Consider the following 12,790-nt stretch of genomic DNA (forward strand, 5'->3'; position numbering starts at 1 on the left):
CATACTGCCTTGATTACTGTAGCTTTGTAGTATAGTCTGAAGTCAGGGAGCCTAATTTCTCCAGCTCCATTTTTCTTTCTCAAGATTCCTTAGGCTATTCAGGGTCTTTTGTGTTTCCATACAAATTATGAAATTTTTTGTACTAGTTCTGTGAAAAATGCCATTGGTAGTTTGATACGGATTGCCTTGAATCACTGGGTTGTTTTGGGTAGTATAGTCATTTTCACAATGTTGATTCTTCCAATCCAAGATCATGGTGTATCTCTCCATCTGTTTAGCAACTTTGTCTGCTTCCTGATCTTAGAGGGAATGGTTTCAGTTTTTCACCACTGAGAATGATGTTAACTGTGAGTATGTCATATATGGCCTTTATTGTATCGAAGTAGGTTCCCTCTATGCCTACTTTCAGGAGAGTTTTTATCATAAATGGGTGTTGAATTTTCTCAAAAGCTTTTTCTTCATCTGTTGAGATTATCATATCCTTTTTATTCAGTTTGTTAATATGGTGTATCACACTGAATGATTTGTGTATATTGAAGAATCCTTGCATTCCTGGGATAATTCCCACCTGATCATGGTGTATGATCCTTTTAATGTGCTGTTGGATTCTGTTTGCTAGTATTTTGTTGAGGATTTTTGCATCTATGTTCATCAGTGATATTGGCCTGTAGTTTTCTTTCTTTGTGACATCTTTGGTTTTGGTATCAGAGTGATGGTGACCTCGTAGAATGAGTTTGGGAGTGTTCCTCCCTCTGCTATATTTTGGAAGAGTTTGAGAAGGATAGGTGTTAGCTCTTCTCTAAATGTTTGATAGAATTTGCCTTTGAAGCCATCTGGTCCTGGGCTTTTATTTTTGGAAGATTTTTAATCAGAGTTTCAATTTCAGTGCTTGTGATTGGTCCGTTTGTAATTTCTATTTCTTCCTGGTTAAGTATTGGAAGGTTGTGCTCTTTTAAGAATTTGTCCATTTCTTCCAGGTTGTGCATTTTATTCGCATATCATTGCTTGTAGTAATCTCTCATGATCCTTTGTGTTTCTGCAGTGTCAGTTGTTACTTCTCCCTTTTCATTTCTAGTTCTGTTGATTTGAGTCTTCTCTCTTTTTTTCTTGATGAGTCTGGCTAATGGTTTTTCAATTTTGTTTATCTTCCCAAAGAGCCAGCTTTTAGTTTTATTGATCTTTGCTATTGTTTCCTTCATTTCTTTTTCATTTATTTCTGATCTGATCTTTATGATTTCTTTCCTTCTGCTAACTAGAGTTTTTGTTCTTCCTTCTCTAATTGCTTTAGGTGTGAGGTTACATTGTTTATTTGAGATTTTCCTTGTTTCCTGAGTTAGGCTTGTATTGGGATATACTTCCCTCTTAGAACAGCTTTTGCTGCATCCCATAGGTTTGGGGTCATCATGTTTTAATTATCATTTGTTTCTAGGTATTTGTTGATTTCCTCTTTGATTTCTTCAGTGATCTCTTGGTTATTTAGTAGTGTATTGTTTATCTTCCATGTGTTTGTATTTTTTACAGTTTTTTTCCTGTAATTGATATTTAGTCTCATAATGTTGTGGTTGGAAAAGATAATTGATATGATTTCATTTTTCTTAAATTTACCAACGCTTGATCTGTGACCCAAGGTATGATGTATCTTGGGGAATGTTCCATGAGCACTTGAGAAGAAAGTGTATTCTGTTGTTTTTGGATGGAATGTCCTATAAATATTAATTAAGTCCATTTTGTTTAATGTGTCATTTAGAGCTTGTGTTTCCTTATTTATTTTCATTTTGGATGATCTGTCCATAGGTGAAAGTGGAGTGTTAAAGTTCCCTACTATGATTGTGTTACTGTTGATTTCTCCTTTTATGGCTGTTAGCATTTGCCTTATGTATTGAGGTGCTCTTATGTTGGGTGCATAAATATTTACAACTGTTATGTCATCTTCTTGGATTGATCCCTTGACCATTTATGTAGTGTTTTGCTTTTCTTTTGTAATAGTCTTTATTTTAAAGTCTATTTTGTCTGATATGAGAATTGCCACTCAAGCTTTGTTTTGATTTCCATTTGCATGGAATATGTTTTTCGATCCCGTCACTTTCAGTCTGTATGTGTCCCTAGGTCTGAAGTGGGTCTCTTGTAGACAGCATACATATGGGTCTTGTTTTTGTATCCATTCAGACAGTCTGTGTCTTTTGGTGGGAGCATTTAATCCATTTACATTTAAGGTAATTATCAATATGTATGTTCCTATTACCATTTTCTTAATTGTTTTGCATTTGTTACTGTAGGTCTTTTTGTTCTCTTGTGTTTCCTGCCTGGAGAAGTTCCTTTCGCATTTGTTGTAAAGTTAGTTTGGTGGTGCTGAATTCACTTAACTTTTGCTTGTCTGTAATGGTTTTACTTTGTCTGTCAAATCTGAATGAGATCCTTGCTGGGTAGAGTAATCTTTCTTGTAGGTTTTTCCCTTTCATCACTTTAAATATGTCCTGCCACTCCCTTCTGGCTTGCAGAGTTTCTGATGAAAGGTCAGCTCTTAACCTTATGGGGATTCCCTTGTATGTTATTTGTTGTTTTTCCCTTGCTGCTTTTAATATTTTTTTCTTTGTGTTTAATTTTTGATAGTTTGATTAATATGTATCTTGGCATGGTTCTTCTTAAATTTATCCTGTATGGGACTCTCTGTGCTTCCTGGACTTGATTGACTATTTCCTTTCCCATATTAGGGAAGTTTTCAACTATAAGCTCTTCAACTATTTCTCAGTCCCTTTGTTTTTCTCTTCTTCTTCTGGGACCCCTGTAATTTGAATGTTGGTGCATTTAATGTTGTCCCAGAGGTCTCTGAGACTGTCCTCAATTCTTGTCATTCTTTTTTCTTTACTCTGCTGTGCAGTAGTTATTTCCACTGTTTTATCATCCAGGTCATTTATCTGTTCTTCTGACTCAGGTATTCTGCTATTGATTACTTCTAGAGAATTTTTAATTTTATTTATTGTGTTGCTCATCATTGTTTCTTTGTTCTTTATTTCTTCTAGGTCCTTGTTAAACGTTTCTTGTATTTTCTCCATTCTATTTCCAGTATTTTGGATCATCTTTACTATACTTGCTATGAATTCTTTTTCAGGTAGACTGCCTATTTCCTCTTCATTTGTTTGGACTTTTGGGTTTTTACCTTGTCCTTAATCTGCTTCCTATTTCTTTGTCTTCTCATTTTTGTTAACTTACTGTGTTTGGGGTCTCCTTTTCACAGGCTGCAGGTTTGTAGTTCCTGTTGTTCTTGGTGCCTGACCCCAGTGAGTGAGGTTGGTTCAGTAGTTTGTGTAGGTTTTCTGGTGCAGGGGACTGTTGCCTGTGTTTTGGTGGGTGGGGCTGGATTTTGTCTTTCTGGGGGCAGGGCCGCATCTCATGGTGTGTTTTGGGGTGTCTGTGAATTTATTATGATTTTAGGGAGTCTCTCTGCTAATGGCTGGGGTTGTGTTCCTGTCTTGTTATTTGGCATGGGGCTCCAGCACTGGAGCTTGCTGGCTGTTGGATGGAGCTGGGTCTTAGCATTGAGATGGAGATCTCTGGGAGAGCTCTCGCCAGTTGATACTACTTTGGGCCGGGAGGTCTCTGGTGGTCCAGTGTCCTGAACTCTGTTCTCCCACCTCAGAGTCTCAGGCCTGACCCTAGGCCGGAGCACCAAGACCCTGTCAGCCACATGGCTCAGAAGAAAAGGAAGAAAAAATAATAATAATACTAAAAGAATAAAGAAGAGAGCAGCCAAACCAATAAAGAAATCCACCAATGATAAAAAGTGCTAATAGCTAAACTAAGATAAACATAAAAATCAGAAGCAAATCAGTCACGGCAGCAAACCCCAAGCTCCAGTTGTTCACAAAGTCCATGGCCTCAATTTTGGGAAGGTTTGTTTTCTATTCAGGTATTCCACAGAAGCAGGGTATATCAAGTTGATGGTGGGGATTTAATCCGCTGCTCCTGAGGCTGCACTGAGAAACTTCCCTTTCTCTTCTTTATTCTCAGATTTCTTAGTGTTCAGCTTTGCTTTTGGCCCTACTTGTCTGTGTAGGTCACCCTCGGGCATCTGTTTCCGCCCAGCCAGGCCGGGGTAAAGCATCGGCTAATTAGGTGCCTCTTTCTCATTCAGGCCAGGGGGGAGGCAGCGGTACGGTAGTTATAATTGGAATGTGGGGCGAGCCTGTGGCGGCAGAAGCCAGCGTGACATTGCAGGAGCCTGAGGCGCACCTTGTGGTCTCCCGGGGAACTTGTCCTGGATCACGGGACCCTGGCAGTGGCGTGCTGCACAGGCTTCTGGGGGGCTATGGATAACGACCTGTGCTTGCACACAGGATTCTTGGTGACTGCAGCAGCAGTGTTAGCGTTTCATGCCCATATCTCGTGTCTGATCTGATAGCTGTGGCTCAGTCCTGTCTCTGGAGCTCGTTTAGGCGGTGCTCTGCCTTCTGTGGGCAGACAGGGAAGGAATCCCCTCTCCTTGTGAAATAGTGGTCTCTTGTCTCTTAGGCGTGTCCAGACTTTTATCCGGACTCCCTCCCAGCTCGCTGTGGTGCACTAGCCCCCTTCAAGCTGTGTTCACGAAGCCAACCCAAGTCCTCTCCCTGGGATCTGACCTCTGAAGCCAGAGCCTCAGCTCCCCGCCCACACCTGCCCTAACGGGTGATCAGACAAGCCTCTCCGGCTGGTGAGTGCTGGTCGGCACCCATCCTCTGCGCAGGAATCTCTCTGCTTTGCCCTCTGCACCCCTGTTGCTGCACTCTCCTCTGTGGCTCTGAAGCTTCCCTCCGCCACCCCCCGTCTCTGCCAGTGAAGGGGCTTCATAGTGGGTGGAAACTTTTTCTCATTCACAGCTTCCTCCCAAAGGTGCATGTCCTGTCCCTATTGTCTGTGTTTTTTTCTTTTTTCTTTTACCCTATCCAGTTACCTGGGGATTTTCTTGCCTTTTGGGAAGTCTGAAGCTTTCTGCCAACATTCAGTAGGTGTTCTGTAGAAGTTGTTCCACATGTAGATATATTTTTGATGTGTTTGTCGGGAGGAAGGTGATCTCCACATCTTACTCCTCAGCCATCTTCAAGGTCCCTCTCCCAATGAAATTTTAATCAAAACCATTACCAACCAGTGCCAGTACTGCACAGATCTGGTGCCGCTTTGATCTCATCATTTCCCAGTTTCTTCCTTAGTTACCTTATTTCAGCCACAAAGTTCTTTACAGCAAAGAAAAAAATATTGTGGTATACGTCATATGAGAAAAATGACCTATATTTAAATTATAAAATTTGATAAATTTTGATATTTGTGTCTACGTTTAAAACCATCATCACAGTCAAGATAATAAACATTTCAAGATGGCGGAGTAGAAGGACGTGCTCTCACTCCCTCTTGTGAGAGCACTGGAATCACAACTAACTGCTGAACAGTCATCCACAGGAAGACACTGCAACTCACCAGAAAAGATATCCCACATCCAAAGACAAAGGAGAAGCCACAATGAGACGGTAGGAAGGGAGGAATCACAATACAATCAAATCCCATAACTGCTTGGTGGGTGACTCACAAACTGGAGAACACTTATATCGCAGAAATCCACCCACTGGAGGAAAGGTTCTGAGGCCCACGTCAGGCTTCCCAACCTGGGGGTCCAGCAACGGGAAGAGGAATTCCTAGAGAACCAGACTTTGAAGGCTAGCGGGATTTGATTGCAGGACTTCAATATGGTTGGGGGAAACAGAGACTCCACTCTTGGAGGGCATACACAAAGTAGTGTGCACATCAGGAACCAGGGGAAGGAGCAATGACCCCATAGGAAACTGAACCAGACCTCCCTGCTAGTGTTGGAGGCTCTTCTGCAGAGGCAGGGGGTGGCTGTGTCACGCCCTGAGGACAAGGACACTGACAGCAGAAGTTCTGGGAAGTACTCCTTGCTGTCAGCCCTCCCAGAGTCTGTCATTAGCCCCACCAAAGAGCCAAAGTACGCTCCAGTGTTGGGTCTCCTCAGGTAAAACAACTAACAGGGAGGGAACCAAGACCCACCCATAAGCAGACAAGCGATTACAGTTTTACTGAGCTCTGCCCACCAGAGCAACCCCCATCTCTACCCACCACCAGTCCCTCCCATCAGGCAACTTGCACCAGCCCCTTAGATAGCCTCATCCACCAGAGGGCAGACAGCAGAAGCAAGAAAATCTATAGTCCTGCAGCCTGTGAAGCAAGAAGCACATTCACAAAAAGATAGACAAGATGAAAAGGCAGAGGGCTATGTACCAAATGAAGGAACAAGATAAATCCCCAGAAGAACAACTAGATGAAGTTGAGATAGGCAACCTTCCAGAAATATAATTCAGAATAATGATAGTGAAGATGATTCAGGACTTCAGAAAAAGAATGGAGGCAAAGATCTAGAAGATGCAAGAAATGTTTAACAAAGACCTAGAAGAATTAAAGAACAAACACCTAGAAGAATTAAAGAACAAACAAACAGAGATGAACAATACAATAACTGAAATGAAAAATACACTAGAAGCAATCAGTAGCAGAATAACTGAGGCAGAAGAATGGTTAAGTGACCTGGAAGACAGAATGGTGGAATTCACTGCCATGGAATAGAATAAAGAAAAAAGAATGAAAAGAAATGAAGACAGCCTAAGAGACCTCTGGGACAACATTAATGCAGCAACATTGGCATTATAGGGGTCCCAGAAGGAGAAGAGAGAAAGGACCCAAGAAAATATTTGAAGAGATTATAGTAGAAAACTTCCCTAACAAAAAAAGGAAATAACCACCCAAACCCAGAAAGTGCAGAGAGTCCAGGGCATTATAAACCCAAGGAAAAACACGCCAAGACACATAGTAATCAAATTGACAAAAATTAAAGACAAGGAAAAATTATTGAAAGCAACAAGGGAAAAATAACATACAAGGGAACTCCCATAAGGTTAACAGCTGCTTTCTCAGCAGAAACTCTACAAGCCAGAAAAGAATAGCATGACATATTGAAAGTGATGAAAGGGAAGGCCTACAACCAAGATTACTCTAAGCAGCAAGGATCTCATTCAGATTCGACGGAGAAATCAAAAGCTATACAGATAAGCAAAAGCTAAGAGAATTCAGCACCACCAAACTATCTCTACAACAAATACTAAAGGAACTTCTCTAAGTGGGAAACAAGAGAAGAAAAGGACCTACAAAAACAAGCCTGAAACAATTAAGAAAATGGTAATAGGAACATACATATCGATAATTACCTTAAACATGAATGGATTAAATGCTCCAACCAGGCTCAGGCTCAGGCTCACTGAATGGATACAAACACAAGACCCATATGTATGCTGTCTACAGGAGACCCACTGCAGACCTAGGGGCACATACAGACTGAAAGTGAGGGGATGGAAACAGATATTCCATGCAAATGGAAATCAAAAGAAAGCTGGAGTAGCAATACACATATCAGATAAAATAGACTTTAAAGAATGTTAAAAGAAACAAGGAAGGACACTACATAATAATCAAGGGATCAATCCAAGAAGAAGTTATAACAATTATAAATATATATGCACCCAACATGGGAACATCTCAATGCATAAGGCAACTGCTAACAGCTATAAAAGAGGAAATCGACAGTTACACCAGAATTGTGGGGGACTTTAACACCTCGCACCAATGGACAGATCATCCAAACAGAAAATTAATAAGGAAACACAAGTTTTAAATTACACAGTAGACCAGATAGATTTAATTAATATTTATAAGAAATTCCAGCCAAAAACAGCAGGTTACACTGTCTTCTCAAGTGCGCATGGAACATTTTCCAGGATAGATCACATCTTGGGTCACAAATCATGCCTTAGTAAATTTAAGAAAATTGAAATCATATCAAGCATCTTTTCTGACCACAACGCTATGAGACTAGAAATCAGTCATAGGGAAAAAAACGTCAAAAACACAAACACATGGAGGATAAATAACGAAGAGTTCACTGAAGAAATTAAAGGGGAAATCAAACAATACCTAGAAACAAATGACAACCAAAATACGATGCTCCAAAACCTATGGGATGCAGCAAAATCAGTTATACGAGGGAAGTTTATAGCAATACAAGCCTACCATAAGAAACAAGTAAAATCTCAAGTAAACAATCTAACCTTACACCTAAAGGAACTAGAGAAAGAAGAACAAAGAAAACCCAAAGTTAGTAGAAGGAAAGAAATCATAAAGATCAGAGCAGAAATAAATGAAACAGAAACAAAGAAAACAATAGCAAAGATCAATAAAACTAAAAGCTGGTTCTTTGAGAAGATAAACAAAATTCATAAAGCATTAGCCAGACTTATCAAGAAAAAGAGGGAGAGGGCTCAAATCAATAAAATTAAAAATGAAAAAGGGGAAGTTACAACAGACACCACAGAAATACAGAGCATCCTAAGAGACTACTACAAGCAACTTTATTCCTATAAAATGGACAATCTGGAAGAAATGGACAAATTCTTAGAAAGGTATAACTTTCCAAGACTGAACCAGTAAGAAATAGAAAATATGAACAGACCAATCACAAGTAATGAAATTGAAACTGTGATTTAAAATCTTCCAACAAACAAAAGTCCAGGACCAGATGGCTTCACAGGTGAATTCTATCAAACATTTAGAGAAGAGCTAACACCCATCCTTCTCAAACTCCTCCAAAAATTTGCAGAGGAAGGAACACTCCCAAACTCATTCTACAAGGCCACCATCACCCTGATACCAAAACCAGACAAAAACACTACAAATAAAGAAAATTACAGGCCAATGTCACTGATGAATATAGATGCTAAAATCCTCAACAAAATGCTAGCAAACAAAATCCAACAAGACTTTAAAAGGATTATACAGCATGATCAAGTGGGATTTATCCCAGGGATGCAAGGATTCTTCAATATACGCAGATCAATCAATGTGATACACCATATTAACAAATTGAAGAATAAAAACCATATAATCATCTCAGTAGATGCAGAAAATGCTTTTCACAAAATTCAACACCCATTTTTGATAAAAACTCTCCAGGAAGTGGGTGTAGAGGGAACCTACCTCAACATAATAAAGGCCATATATGACAAACCCACAGCTAATATCATTCTCAATGGTGAAAAACTGAAAGCATTTCCTCTAAGATCAGGAAAAGACAAGGATGTCCACTCTTGCCACTATTATGCAACATAGTTTTGGAAGTCCTAGCCATGGTAATCAGAGAAAAAAAGAAATAAAAGGAAGACAAATTGGAAAAGAAGAAGTAAAACTGTCACTGTTTGCAGATGACCTGATACTGTACATAGAGAATCCTAAAGATGCCGCCAGAAAACTACTAGAGCTAATCAATGAATTTGGTAAAGTTGCAGGATACAAAATTAATGCACAGAGATGTCTTGCATTCCTATACACTAATGATGAAAAATCTGAAAGAGAATTTAAGGATATACTCCCATTTCCCATTGCAACAAAAAGAATAAAATACCTAGGAATAAACCTACTTAGGGAGACAAAAGACCTGTATGCAGAAAACTATAAGGCACTGATGAAGGATATTGAAATGATATCAACAGATGGAGAGATATACCATGTTCTTGGATTAGAAGAATCAATATTGTGAAAATGACTGTACTACGCAAAGCAATGTACAGAGTCAGTGCAATCCCTATCAAATCACCAATGGCATTTTTTACAGAACTAGAAGAAAAAATCTTAAAATTTGTATGGAGACACAAAGGACCCCAAATAGCCAAAGCAGTGTTGAGGGAAAATAACGGAGCTGGAGGAATCAGACTCCCTGACTTCAGACTGACTATACTACAAAGCTACAGTAATCAAGAGATTATGGTACTGGCACAAAAACACTAATATAGATCAATGGAAGAGGATAGAAAGCCCAGAGAAAAACCCACGCACCTATGGTCTGCTGATCTATGACAAAGGAGACGAGGATATACAATGGAGAAAACACAGTCTCTTCAGTAAGTGGTGCTGGGAAAACTGGACAGTTACATGTAAAAGAATGAAATTAGAACACTCCATAACACCATACACAAAAATACACTTAAAATGGATTAAAGACCTAAATGTAAAGCCAGACACTATCAAACTCTTAGAGGAAAACATAGGCAGAACACTCTTTGAGATAAATCACAGCAAGATCTTTTTTGATCCACTTCATAGAGTAATGGAAATAAAAAGAAAAATAAACAAATGGGACCTAATGAAACTTAAAAGCTTTTGCAAAACAATAGAAACTACAGACAAGATGAAAAGTCAACCCTCAGAGTGCGAGAAAATATTTGCAAACAAATCAGTGGACATCGGAGTAATCTCCAAGATATATATACAGTTCATGCAGCTCAATATTAAAAAAACAAACAGGCAATCAAAAAATGGGCAGAAGACTTAAATACTCATTTCTCCAAAGGAGGCGTACAGATGGCCAAGAACCACATGAAAAGCTGCTCAACATCACTATTAGAGAAATGCAAATCAAAACTACAATGAGGTGTCACCTCACACTAGTTAGAATGGGCATCATCAGAAAATCTACAAACAACAAATGCTGGAGAGGGTGTGGAGAAAAGGGAACCTTCTTGCAGTGTTGGTGGGAATGTAAATTGATACAGCCACTATGGAGAACAGTATGGAGGTTCCTTAAAAAACTAAAAATAGAATTACCATATGACCCGGAGATGCCACTACTGGGCATATACCCAGAGAAAACCATTATTCAAAAATATACATGCACTGCAATGTTCCCTTAAGCCCTATTTACAATAGCCAGGTCATGGAAGCAACCTAAATGCCCATTGACAGACGAAAGGATAAAGAAATGTGGTATATGTATATATACAATGAAATATTACTTGGCCATAAAAACGAATGAAATTGGCTCATTTGTAGAGACGTGGATGGATCTAGAGACTGTCATACAGAGTGAAGTAAGTCAGAAAGAGAAAAACAAATATCATATATTAACGCATATATGTGGAACATAGAAAAATGGTACACACAAACTGGTTTGCATGGCAGAAATTGAGACACAGATGTAGAGGACAAACGTATGGACAACAGCTGGGGAAAGTTTGGCGGGGGTGTATTGGTGTTATGAATTGGGAGATTGGGATTGACATGTATACACTAATATGTATAAAATGGATAACTGATAAGCACCTGCTGTATAAGAAAATAATTAAAATTAAAGATAATAAGCATCTCTGTCACCCCCTAAAATTTCTGCATTCTCATTTTTTGTCTTCTTCCCATGCTTCCCCCTTCTCCCCATCGTGAGACAATCACTGATCTTCTCTTGGTATAGACTAGTTTTATTTTCTAAAATTTTATGTAAATGGAAACATACAGCATGTCCTTTCTTTGCTGGCTTTTTTCATTCAGCATAATTATTTTGAGGTTCATTTGTGTTGTGGTAGTGGCATGTATCATTTGTTTTCATAACTGAGTACTTTTACGGTATATCGATGTAGCACAACCTGTTTATACATTTACTTGTTGATGGACATTTGGATTATTTCTTGGTTTTAGCTATTATAAATAAAGCTGCAACTTAAAAGCTTTTGCGCAGCAAAGGAAACCATAAAGAAGACCAAAAGACAACCCTCAGAATGGGAGAAAATATTTGCAAATGAAGCAACTGACAAAGGATTAATCTCCAAAATTTATAAGCAGCTCATGCAGCTTAATAACAAAAAAACAAACAACCCAATCCAAAAATGGGCAGAAGACCTAAATAGACATTTCTCCAAAGAAGATATACAGAGTGCCAACAAACACATGAAAGAATGCTCAACATCCCTAATCATTAGAGAAATGCAAATCAAAACTACAATGAGATATCATCTCACACCAGTCAGAATGGCCATAGCTATGAGCATTCACATACAATTCTGGTTATAAACATATGCTTTCATTTCTTTTAGGTAAATAAATAGGTATAGGATGGCTACGTATAGGTATACAGAATAAACTCTGTATACAGTATTGAGAATATTTCCCAAAAGAGGTGCTTCACTTATTTATATTTTGGAGTGTTTGATTAGACCTGAGAAGTTTGATGTTTGTTTTCTTATTTACGTAATACTATATTCTGCCCCTGTTCAGAAGTTGTTCAAGTGAAATCTTTCTTTAGGAAACCTGAATTATTGAATGTTATTGTATCTTCCCCTGTAGCCTTATTTTAAGGGCCATTTTGACCCTTAATAATCTTTTTTTTAATATGATATTTTAAGATGAGCTTGTTGATTTTTTTAAAAAATTATTTTATTTTAAAAAATTTTTGGCTGCATCGGGTCTTTGTTGTGGCATGCGGGATCTTCGTTGAGGCATGTGGGATCTTTTGTTATGGCACAAGCTCTTCGTTGTGGCGCGGGCTCTTCGCTGCATCGCGTGGGCTTCTCTCGAGTTGTGGCGTGCAGGTTTTCTTTTCTCTCGTTGTGATGTGCAGACTCCAAGGTGCGTTGGCTCTTTAGTTGTGGCGCACGGGTTCCAGAGCACGTGGGCTCTGTCGTTTGCAGCACGCGGGCTCTAGCTGAGGCGCAGGAGCTCAGTAGTTGTGGTGCACGGGCTTAGTTGCCCTGCAGCATGTGGGATCTTAGTTCCCTGACGAGGGATTGGACCCAAGTCCTCTGCTTTGTAAGGCGGATTCTTTACCACTGGACCACCAGGGAAGTCCCAGATCTTTAATAATCTTAAGCATAGCATAGATTCTTTGGCAGTTCTCCTCCCATAATAAACTACAAAAAAATTTTAAAGAGTTTTATAA

General features: G+C 39.2%; 1 protein-coding gene across 3 annotated transcripts in view; it reads left to right on the top strand.

Annotated features, from left to right (window-relative positions):
• The window catches only part of DIAPH2 (diaphanous related formin 2), an 863,347-nt gene that overhangs the window by 262,099 nt on the left and 588,458 nt on the right, over positions 1-12,790 (top strand). The gene's annotated exons all lie outside the window — the stretch shown is intronic.

Source organism: Neophocaena asiaeorientalis, unplaced genomic scaffold, assembly GCF_003031525.2.
Source record: "Neophocaena asiaeorientalis asiaeorientalis breed wild unplaced genomic scaffold, Neophocaena_asiaeorientalis_V1.1 scaffold656, whole genome shotgun sequence".
NCBI lineage: Eukaryota > Metazoa > Chordata > Mammalia > Artiodactyla > Phocoenidae > Neophocaena > Neophocaena asiaeorientalis.